Source organism: Pinus tabuliformis, chromosome 3_2, assembly GCF_031772625.1.
Source record: "Pinus tabuliformis cultivar Carrire ecotype Pingquan chromosome 3_2, CPIR1, whole genome shotgun sequence".
NCBI classification, from domain to species: domain Eukaryota; kingdom Viridiplantae; phylum Streptophyta; class Pinopsida; order Pinales; family Pinaceae; genus Pinus; species Pinus tabuliformis.
The window spans coordinates 707914557-707927197 of NC_142302.1; the positions used below are offsets into that span (position 1 = coordinate 707914557).

General features: G+C 38.1%; 1 pseudogene; it reads left to right on the forward strand.

The window, feature by feature from the left end:
* The first annotated feature begins 336 nt into the window (after positions 1-336).
* LOC149182611 (bifunctional riboflavin biosynthesis protein RIBA 1, chloroplastic-like) lies at positions 337-12156 on the forward strand (annotated as a pseudogene).
* Positions 12157-12641: the final 485 nt, after the last annotated feature.

Genomic DNA, 12641 nt, shown 5'->3' on the forward strand with positions numbered 1-12641 from the left:
AAGTGAACAATCTGTGAGGTAAATGCATCGAGCTAATATCGATAGGCTGCCTTTGTGCAAGCAAAACACTAAAGCTTGTGAACTTGATGAAGCAAGACAAGCTGTTGTGAAAAGTTGGTAGGGAGGCTCCAAAACGAAGCTAAGGAAAAATTTTGGAGGGTGGTTGTAGCCTCTACAACAAAATCCTCAGGCTTTCATTGATTTAGTCGCTAGTTTTGCATTTCATAAGTTACCCGAGGATACCCAGTGGTTTATTCTCAGCATGATGCTGAGACTAGGAGAGACTATTAGTACTTGAGGAGTTGTTTCGAGGGAGCCGCTCTAGAGGTAATGAGCATGGAGGTTCCAGTTGTTGTGCCTACGGTGTCGAGGTCGCCTAGGCCGAAGCCTACACCAGTGAGAGAAGTGCCCAAACCTAAGAAGGACAAGCGGAAGAAGCTTGTGCCGGTGTGCGAATCATTGAGGAAGCATGCTACTACCTAGGCCCATAAGAAAGAAAAATTGAGCGCTAAGGATAAGGCGAAAGTGGTGGATTTGGAGGCCAAAGAAGGCGTGAAGGACATAGACACCGAGGGAGTGGATCCTATATCCAAGTTTTCAGATTATATCCCTCCATGCAAGGGAAAAGTGAAGGTCCCTAGGGACCCAGATGCAAGAAAATTCCTCCTTAGTACACCCCTGTTATCAGAGAACATCACTTTTGAAGGTCTGCGCTTGGCGCAGATTCCCCATATCAAGCTGGAAGACTGGGATCTAGCAGACTGCGAGAGGTTCCCCCACTTGGCAACGGAGACATATATGAAGAGGGTATTTTACAAAGAATCAGGTGTCACCACGTTGGAGCTTATGGAGTGGATTCGCGGAGTGAATCAGTCGGGGTTGCTAAACCTGTTGTGGGTACCCTACTACCACCAGTCCAACATCAACCTTATTGTTATCAAGCAGTTTTTGACCTTAGTACATGACGGATTCTTGTCATTAAGCGTGTTGATCCCTATCACTAATATGTTGATGCATCAGATCATGTTGTTTCCAGGCTCAAGGTTGAATTTGGCCAAGGAGTTTGGCAGAAAGATGAGCGAGTGCAGCCTTGTAGAGAAAATGAAGGACAAATTCAAGCTCGTGAAGAATCCGCGCAGGTACTCTATTACCTCAATCACCAACGCCGCGGTAAAAATTGCTACGCAGAATCTTGCTAGCAAAATCATGAGGAAATATCACGCAGACGAGGTTCTAGCGCTAGTTATTTCACTAGTTTCATAGTGCACGAAGGGCATGTAGTTCAAGTGGTCACACTACCTTTGTAGCAAGTTCCATGTGAACTTTCGAGAGGCGTAGGACTAGAGTAAAACCTTCCAATATTTATGGTCTTTTCTCTCCATTGTGCTTGTCACTTGGGTTCTACCGAAGGACAGTTAGTTTCCTCCCATGGAGAAAGATTTGCCGGAGGCTACACAGTTTTCATCCCTCTGTGCAACAAAGGACATTGTGCACATTACAAAGACCAAAGTCTTCTGGGTGCTGATGGAGGTGAGCATTTGCATGGCCATCAGCTAGAATCCATGGTTGTTACCAACCGTGTTTGAGTAGCTTTCAAAGTATGCAGAGTTTAAAGATGACTTCCACCCCGTATACATCTGGGTGTGGAAGGATTCGCAACAAAAATGGTTTGACCTACCCTACCTTGATACAGATGACACTATTTAGGAGCTCATCAAGCACTAGCTGATAGATTGGCACACTTTGTCTGATCTGGCTATGAGTACCAGCAAATACGTAGAAAAGAAGAAGAAGGAAGTAGCAAAGCAGAAGTTCCAACAATTGGTTGAGAAGCAGATAAAAGAGGCTGAGGAGAAGGCCGAGGTGGAAGCGAAGTGTGCTGCGAAGTAGCAAGCCAAACAGGAAGAGCACAACTCCTAGCAGAGTGGTAAGTCTCCTTCACCCCCAACAGAGGAGGAGTAGTAGTCAGAGTAGGGTGGGGGTGGTCAGGAGGAGCAAAGAACTCCCTTCTGGATCAAAAGGTGCAGGGAACAAGGAAAGGAAGGACTGCAGAAGAAATCAAAAGCAAAAAAGCTGTCGCTAGATCCGATCACTCTGATAGATGGTGACCTCGATGAAATAGGTGACAAGGTGTGTGATACCATGGCAGAACTATTCTAGCAGTTCGAATAGCAACACCAGTAGGTGCTAAGTACCATCCAGAAGGATCTTCGCGAGCTACAGATTCAAATGAGTAGGATCAAGGTAGGCACAAGGTAGATTAGCGATGCATCAACAAGTTTGGCACTGGGGACCACTCAGACAGCAGAGATGGTTCGATCATTGGATCTTCGAGCAATCGCGCTGCCAAATGGATCCTTGAGCACGGAGTCAGCCGATGACAAGGTCATCATGAGTTATTTGAAAAACATCGGCCTCAACCTGGCCGCACTCCCCATTGAGTATATTCACACGCTACAGACAGGTGTGACAATAGATTTTAGAGCCCTGGAGTAGCGCCCTCTAAGCCTCATAAGCAAATATAGAGTGAAAAATGACCAGATGTTCACCGAAAATACAGAGGCGCTAAAGGCAAAGGAAACAATATAGATGTAGAGTGCTCAGCTAGCAACCGCGGTGGCAGAAGCATGTATAACGGTGCCATAACTACATATCCCGTAGGACGCGCTGTTGGAGGCAAAGATCATAAAACTTGCTACGAGCGTGCGTGATGCCAAGGTAGAGGTGGCTAGAGTCCAGTTTGAGCTGAACTTGAAGATAACAGAACTAGAGCTCAAGTCGCACCCTTCAACCCCACCAGAGGTAAGGGAAAAGTGCGGAGCCACTATTAAAGATGGAGTTGCAATGGTGGATGTCATGGTGATAGACTGAACCACATTGTTTGAGAAAGCTATGGAGGTAGTCACAGCCCTGCAGGAAGATCCTGCCTTGCATGTCTTAAATACAAAAGTCCTCGAGCTCCAACAACAATATGATGAAGTGAGGGTGACGACGCATACCATTGTTACAACACAACACCTTTCCAAGCTGCAAGAGGTGAAGCAGATAATTAAACAGGTGGAAGCAACACAAAAGAAATAGGTTTTTCTTAAGGCCAAATTGGGGCCCTAGTTGGATGAGGCCTATATCATCTCCGCCACTATTCAGGAGAAATTGGTGAACTTGCAGAGTACGCAATAGAAAATCAAGCAGGATAGTGCAGGACTAGCCATAGAGCAGTTGGTGGAACAGATCAAGCAAGCAGCCACGCAGAGCATGACTGAGGTAGCAGTTGCACAAGTGGAGCTGGGGTTCAGTAAGATCTCTATGCTAGCCGAGTGACTTAAGGGTGAGTCACGATATTTGTGTTGGGGCATATTGGGATGGGGTCCCCTAGGGTCAATTTTGGGTCAAAAGCCCAAGTTATGTGACAAAAGCCCAAGTTTTGTTGTATAAAGATGTAAAGTCTCTGCAAATTGTGGTTGCAGAGCATGTAGTTAGTTAAAGAATCATAAAGGGTTTTACCCTTATTTATGTAAATTGATTCAACTTTTTGAGGATCTACCCATGGTCCGCGAACCATGGGATTGTATAAATAGGTGTGTCTTAGGATGTTTAAGGCAAGAAATGAAGTTTGGTCTATGGGAGAAGTATAGAGAGTTAGTGGAGAAGAGTAGGAGGAAAGGCTCTGCAGTTGTGTGCGTAGAGGCCTAGAGTAGAGTCCGCAACTAAGTGTGTGGACCCTTGCAGCTAAGTGCACGGACCCCTGCAGCTGAGTGCGGAGGGAAGTTTGAGTCTGTAAGTTGAACTGTATATTAGTAAAGGAGATTGTTGCATAAATAATTGTGTTTTTCTCTTTACTTTTGTTTATATGAATGCGCTTTATGTTGTGATGGTTTTATGAAATAATGATGTATTGATGCATGACTTTACACGATTTATATTTTTATATTAATTTAATTGATGTTGACTATTTACACGAAGATTATCTTGTTGTATGTTAAAGTTATCAAACACTTAGGCCTATCTGAGTAATTTTTGGATTAAGAGTAACATTTGATGTGCGTAAGTAGCTAATTAATTTGTTCAAGGTTGGCGAAAGACAGTCATAGACCTTCATAGAGGTCTAGAGGCTGATTAAAGGGAGTTATATCGATAAGACATAAAGGTTTATTGATCTCCACAAAGGCGTATCTAGGGCATAAAACGACATCACGCTGATCTTTGGGTGCATAAACTTGGTTCCAACACCCCCCCATACTACTTTGGGTGAGACTTCAGTCTGTTCTCCCCAAATTGATGCCGAAAGGGCCAGTAGTATAGGGATTTGTTTGGTGCAACTAACTTTGAACCTAGGTCAGGACCCACTAAGCGAACAAGAGAAATCACCTAGGGATAGATGTGATTCACCATTGAAACACCATGAAGAGGTACCTCCTAAGGTAGATATGACTGATAATGAAGATAAGGCAATAGAAGACATCATTAAAGAGAATAAGGCACAGATCAAAGAGTTACAAGATGACCTTTCTAAAGCCAATTTCATGGTGTATTTCTTGAAACAAGAGAATAGGAAATTGAAGCTAAGCCTAATGCAGCAAGGTAAATCACATGAAGATTCTCTCTTATCTATCAGAGAAGATATTTTGGCAGCCAAGGACAAGGGAAAATAATTCTTTGATGTAGAGAAAATGGAAGACACAAACCTTCAAAGAACAAGGAGACCTACAACAAGAGAAATGGAAAGGAAATAATAACATGACAAAGAGCCGTCTCCTCCTCAAGCACACGAAGAACCCAATGACCCCATAGTTGCTAGCTTAAGCACACAAAGAACCCAATGACCCCATAGTTTCTGGTTTTCAAGAGAACATGGAGTATTGGCTTGAATAGGTGAATGAGCATTTAGAGAATCTTCTAAAGAAGGAAAACAGAGATGTCACCATGTAGAGGAATATGGCTAGACATGATTATGCAAGGAACATGGTTTATAGGGTTAAGGTCAAGAACACAAAGGGAAAACTCAAGAAATCTCTTAAGAAGATCAAGGATAGGGAAAACCTTGACCTTCTAGATGTTGCATCCTTAGTGGCCTAAATGTAGCTTAGGAAACAAGAAAAAGCAACAAATTTTTGCACACAGTTAAAGGGTACTCTACAGAAACGCAACATGTGTCGCTGCACTTTTTCCCAGAGGCTCCAAAGGAAGATTGGAAAGCATGTGGATGTGGCTTTTGATTTGTACATTCAATAAATATACTTGGGGTCACTTTTCAGCTCATGAATTTTCAGAAAAAGGCAAAAAGCCACATATTTTTCACCCTTCTGCCACTATTTTGGGTCACTCGTTGTGCTTATGAAGTAGTTGTATTTTAATCAATTTATGAGGTGTCTTAGAGATGTATCTTTGGTGACTTGAAGCTTCAGAGGTATAGTAGACATCATAAGCTACTTGTACCAACCTTCATAAAAATTTAAAGATCCCTCGAAGTCATTGAAACATCTTGCCAAAGTTGGTTGTGCTTCTGCTGTTAGTTCATTGTGCTTTTGCAATCATTCGTTGCGCTTCTATGAAGGAGGAATGTTTCTGTGTTTTGGTGGTCAAGAGTTGACCTTGGTAGATGTAATTTATCTCTTTTTGATTTTACATTATGTAATTAAGAATTCTAGTGATGTTTAGATTTATTTCCTTGTAATTAAAGCTTTCAAGTCAAATCAAATTAGTTAGTGTAAAAATGGAATTGGTTTCTAACCTCCCTAGTTTTTGGCAATGTTTAGAGAAAATGATGTAATTAGTTCCTAGGATGAAGGATTAGACCCCCAAGAGGGGGAATGTTGTTTTTCATCTATATGTATTCAAAATGAACTCATAAATAGGGGTGTATTCTTGAATCTCATCTCTTGGACTAGTGTACTAGACATTTTTGCAGAAATATAATAGACAATTGTAGCTATTTTTATGGGATTCGTGTGATGTGGTTTGTGGCACTCTATTTCTCCAGTTTTTTTACGCATTTAATGATTAAATCTTTACAACATCCATATATATTCTTTTGGGGATTATCTCTTAAGTTTTAAAGTAGATTTCATGATCAATATGCTTTGCTTTGTCTGGGATTTTCATATAAGTGTTTTTTTTTCATCTAAGAAAATGAATTCATACCTATATGCTCATTTTTCTTCTTATTTACTCCTCACGATAATACATAAAAAATTCACTTTGTTCCATTTATTGTACCTACCTTGCCCCATCTTATGTCTGCAACTGACCTTTAGAATTTCTTGACCTAATTCTAAGACCTAGTGCTCTTTATCCAACAAATCCTAATCAAACCCTACTAAGCTGATACCTAGCCTAGAATCTACATATTCTCCAGTCATTTCCATTGGATGTGAGATTGTTTTAGAGAGATCCCTCTCTGATTGGTAGGGTTAGCTACCAAGTCGAAAGTTGGTCTGAGGTTACCTCCTTGTCTTCCTTTCTCAACCTTATACATTGTGCAAACACACAAAAAATAGGTGTGATTTTCTAATTCCAAAAGTGCACAAAATGCCTTGACATGGAACTATAATTCTATCTCTCATCACTCTTTCTTCCTAGAAGACTGTGCCATCTTCTTGCACAGGAAGCATTCGAACAAGTTAAGTGTTGACTATATGAAATGATGTCATTGGCTTCATCACAATCTCAACAAAAATGTGATCAACACAACACCCTCACGCTCAAAGTATAACCAATTCTCAATAAGTCCCTCTACATATCATACAAGGTGGATCTCTCTTTCTCTTGCATGGACTTCAGTTCAATCTAATGATTATATGAGTAGAAATTCCTGCATATACATTCCTTTCTACATCCTGATGGAATTTACATTATATGGTTGTAATAAAAACTAGAATTGCATTAAATATTGTAATTATCAACATTGTGCTCTATCTCACACAAATAAAGTAAAACTCAGTCACCAATTCCTTGGAAATTAAAATAGCCAACATTGTAGCACACACAAAAACTTACAAGAAAAAGGGTTTTGGAGAACTGAAACAACAAAAAATAAAAGATTACAACCCACATGCACACCTACCTTTGTGCAGGTATTTTTTTTATTAATATGTGGCCACATTAATTACAATCATCCTCGAACATTAGGTTTTCAAAAAAATATTCTCAAAGTTAAAAGTTTCTAAATATAGTTAAACCACTTGGTTTTGGTGCAGTTGATGTATCTCTTAGCAGTTTTGTTGATAGAAAACAACTGCTTTGTTGTCCTAAAAATCCTATTTCTACAATTTATGTTGGTGTTTGTAATGCATCTGAGTTACGGCACTGTGATGAGCTTCTTCAACTTTTCTTCCCTTCTAATGATAGTTTAAAGCTTTCTAACTAGGATGAAAGGACTCAATCATCTCCACTGTCACTGACAACTGATGTCAATGGGAAGGTGGTTTGTGAAATAGACGTTGGTGGTAATATTGATGTTCAATAAGAAAATCCAAATTTTGAGTCTTTGTTTTATGATCCGCCTAGTCTATCAAATTGGGATATTCCATTTGTTATGTAATTTTCCCAAACAATTAATTGAAAATGGGACTTATTAGCCTATCTTTCCCCATAGGCTATAGTCCAGAAAAAGGGGGAAAACCCCCAAAATTCCCATCGTTGGACAAGTTTTGGGGTAGTTGGGTGAAAAAACTAGAATTGGGGTGTTGAGTAAGATTTACTCAATCATTTAAAAAAAGATGAAACCCCTAAATAAATCTATAAATACAGAATGATTGAAGTCATTATGGATCAATTCAATTTTTTTAGCTTTAGCTCCGAGCATTTAGCTCTTGTCAATTTCGATGGTGAAAGATTCCACCCTAGTTGACTTATTTTTTATTCTTCTTTTCTTTTGGTTATGGGCACAGGAGCGCTATCTCGAAGTAGCTAATTCTATGTTTTTTGTTTGGCACAAGACAAGATTCTTTGACTCTCAAGCAACCAAGTTAGCTTAAAATCCAACCTGGGAACATCGAGAAAGGAAGCACGAATCATTTTGTGACATATTCACCAAGGATTTGGCCTAACTAGGGTTTTGAGTCTGGAGAAAATAAAAACTTGAGATGCCCAAGGTTAATCTTGAAACTAGGTTCTGTAGTGAATTTCAAATTTATGGCCCAAAATCAGAAATTTTGTAGGTAATTTTGAATCTTGATGTCAAGTTTCTTGTGGTTTTGAAGTGTGGACCTACAACTGAGGAAACGTGTGGGATCAGGTTAACAAAAATTTTTTCCTGTGCCTAGGCATTTCGGCTATATGGGATCACACTTTTTCATTTACAGCAACCAGAGTGTTAGACTAGATCAGACGACAAATTCTAGGGACAAATCAAAGATAGGAAAGACTCCATATACCATTATGTGAAAAGCATTTGATATAATCAAAGTTCTTGAAGGGTTTTTTGGTAGTTTGAGGCTTGCGAAAGAATTAAAGTGATCTTGAGTCAAAATTTGGAGAAGATCTATGAGGAGAGTCGATGACTGTCTCAAAGGGGTTTCGGTTATAGTTTGTCTTGAAGCAAGTCAGCTATTATATCTAGATTCACTTAGGGTTATGGCATTAATATAGGATAACACAAATTTGAAATAGGGGACCATTGCTAGAATAAAAATAAACTTGGTCGAATCTACAAAGGAATTTGGACACATGGAATTTGGACCTACGTTGGTACATTGGAATATTCCCTTATTAAAGTTTTAATGTTTATTTATATGGATATTTATTTTGAATGAATTATTTATGTCATCTAAAAAAGAAAGACACGATTTTTGGAACCACTAGTTCTTTTAAAAAAAAAAAGTCAAAAAAATTTCCTTGGATTGTTATAGTGGTGTCAGAACAGAAGTCCTACGAGCCTGGATGGTATGTGAAAATGGAACTACCGAAAGATTTTTTTGGGAATAGTATGCAGAGTTTTAGGAACAACAAGTGTTTTCCTGGAAGAGGCTAGAAGAGCAGCAAGAAAAAAGGATCCAAAGATTACAAGAATTTAACGAAATTGCCACAACTGATAGAAAGGCAAAGGCATGGTCATGGCTATACAAGAAGCAGACAAGTGGCCATAGGGACCAGGGATGTAAAAAGTTGGGTGACCAAGGTTCCTGTAGCCCATACAAGGATTCTAATTTTTGTAATAAAATGGTTTAAATGTCTTTACCCACATAAGATGCGAACTATTTTAAAGATGGTGAATGTTTGTTTGAAAATTCAACAAATACTATTTATTTTGAAACGAATCTTGAGCTTGGAAGAGAAATTGTAGAGAATAACAAGCTAAAGATCCAAGTGTAAGAAAAAGTAGCAAAAGTAGCAGAAATAGAACAAAAAAATGCAGAATTTTTGGGTGCAATCTTGGTTGACAAGACCCATGCGCCAAAAGAGAACAATTAACTCCCACTAAAGAAAAATGTACAAAGTTACATCAGCCAAAATCAGTATTTCCCAAGAAAAAGAATATGGAAACTGATGTGAATCCTATAAATGGTATTGGATCAGAGCTTGAACAAGATATTCCTATGGTAAATAATGCCTCCAATGTCATTAAGCTAAAGAAGAATCTACAGATACAACAAAACCTCCATAGTGAAAATAATGAGGAAGGTCTAAATGAGACTTTGGTCAAGTGTGTCTCAAAACATGAGAAGAGGAAATTAACAGCAACAGCATTATACAATGAAGCCTTTACTGGTATGCAAGGAAGGAAATAACACTATTCTGTAAAGGATTCCTTAGTGTTTTTTAGCAAAGATTGGTGTTGTATTTGTAAATATGAGTTTGTTGTTTATAAATTACACCATTGTTTTGAACACTGTATAAATTCAACATATGTTGAAAGAAAATTCACAATTTGTGAGGGTGATCATTTGAAGTATAAACCAACTGACAGATCTCCTTCAATTTTCCAAAGATATTGCACCCTGAATAATTGTAGTCGCTCTTGAAATATTCAAATCAAATGTAGAGGGATCTATATCTAGCATTACTATTATTCCCAACTGAAAGGGTAGATGACCCTATTTCCAGTGAAGGGGACATCTCAACTAAATTTTTAGCTTTATATGGAAGTGTTTCTAGCAATGTTCACGACCTAAGAGGTGTTCTTTGGAATGAGATGCAACATAGTAGAGGAAGCCTTAATACATATGCACCCTAGACATTGTCTTCTATTCCCATTCAAATTGAAGCTCCAATGCACATGCATAGAACAAAACCTGAGTAATTGTTGTCTATTTCAAGAGGAGAATAACAGAAGGCTTATTTTGTAGAAGGAACCCCAAAATCCTATTGTTGAATTAGTACTCATGGCCTCTGAAATATTCCATGCTATATAACCCTTCAAGAATTCCATTATCATAAACGCAAACTTTTATGAGGACTTTCAGGATAAGCCTGTTCCATTAGGTGATCTACCTAAAACAGATATGTAACTAGAATCACTTTTAAGACCCACACTTATCTACCTCGACAGGCCAATTATTTTAAAAGATAATCCTTTCTTGATTTTGACATGTTTTTCATATCTTGAATGCTTTCTTGAAGTAATTTCAAGTAATGATTTTAATGGGGGACTGCAACAAGTGGAGCCTATGAAAGCATTGCAAATTTTCAGGGGCAATAACACCCTTATTAAGAGTGGAAAGAGAAAGGATATGATTTGCATTGTTATGGTTGATGACACTTGTGAAGAGCATAACGTCATAAGGAACAAAGTTGTTAAATAAGATCTTAAAATAAGATTAGGGGATTAAGTGCAGGCTCATCAATGCTCAGATGTTAGGCATGGGAAGCATGTGTATATTATGCCTATGTATGAACCTATTATTCTTATGTTATGTACAAAGAGTCCATCTAGAAAACCTTGAACAAAAACTATCTATTGTTTCTTTTGTTAAAGACCTAGAATATTTGTTGGCGAGAAAAATTAATAGTGTCCTTACAACTTTAATATGCCTGATATGCATCCTTGGGATGCAACTGGTAATAATCACAAGTTACACAATTTTTTAAAGAAATACAATGAGAAGATAGGACAAAGTCACCTATGTGTTGCAATGAATCCAAGAATAGAATCAATTAAGTGTCGAGTAACCTCCAACCCAACACATCTTGCAACTCCTTCACAACTCATGTGTATGGCAGTGTCATAAAAAATATGACTATTACAAACGAATCAAACAAAAAGGATAATACATAAGTGAATAATATAGAACTTGACAGTAAAGTAGAAACTATAACTAGATTGAATTAAATATAGAAATCATCTTCCATAAAGGAAGAAGTACTAAGAAGGCTTGAATTGCCACTTATGGTACCAGAAAAAGAAAATGAAGAGAAGCTTCTTGCTACATTTAGAATATTTGTGGATGCAAAAGAGGGTACAACTACTGAGGTATCAACAATAGACAGGGCAAAGATAATTTTGGACCTCACATCTCCAGATTCTAAACCTGGTGATTTTAGCAGACCTGGTCATACCTTCCCTCTGAAATATAGACAAGGGGGAGTCCTAAAGAGATCTAGTCATACAAAAGCATCTATAGATCTGCCAACATTAGTAGGATTAAATCCTACTACAGTGCTTTATCAGATAGTTGATGATGATGGTTCAATGGCTCGCTTACCAAGGTTGAAAAATTTGCAAAGGAGCATAATTTACCATTTATATCTATTGCAGATCTTCTTAGGTACATGAAGAAACGTGAAAATTTGGTGGAACGAAGTGCTATTTCTAGGTTTCCTACAATGTGGGGACCATTTCAAGCATATTGCTATTGTTAAAAGTTGGATGGCATCGAACATATTTCCATGGTTAAGAGTAATATGGGTGATGGACTAGATGTATTGGTGAGGGTTCATTCTGAATGTCTCATGGGAGATATCTTTGGGTTGGCTAGGTGTGACTGTGAAAACCAACTGGCACTAACTATGAAACAAATTTATCTAGCTAGGATAGGAGTGTTGGTTTACTTGCATGTTCATGAGGATAATGGTATTGGTTTGGGACAAAAAATGTGAGCTTACAATATTCACGATGAAAATCATGATACTGTTGAAGCTAATGTGGTCCTTGTTGGCTGCTTGTTCACTCCCATGAATAACAATGTTAAAGAATTTAAAAATCTTGTAACATACTAAATTTAACCCAACCTTCACATGTTTCTCAACAGATTGAACAAGAGGAGTAGCAAATATTTTTACAAATGAAAATTATCTTAGTGCTTTTGATATGACATCCTCCACAACTGCTTGAGATGGTTGGTCATCATATATGAACAAGGTCTTCATGATTATATCAACTAATAGTGATGCACAATAAATATTGACTTCACCTACACATTCATAGTAATTAGTTCATTGCAAAAAATAACAATAAAAATATAATTCAACAAGAAATGAGGAATTACAATATGACAAAATTATCCAAATGATCAAAGAAGGATGTCTGTGTGGAAAAATTAATCCAAATGGAAAAATATTATCCACATTAGTTCCAACTTTAATGTATAATAGGTTTAATCCGAGATGGCACAAGAAACAATATTAGAAGATAGCAAGGGTTTCCAAGTCCAAGTGTAAAGGTTCACCACTACCCTAAAAGGTTGGAAATATGGGTTTTTTTG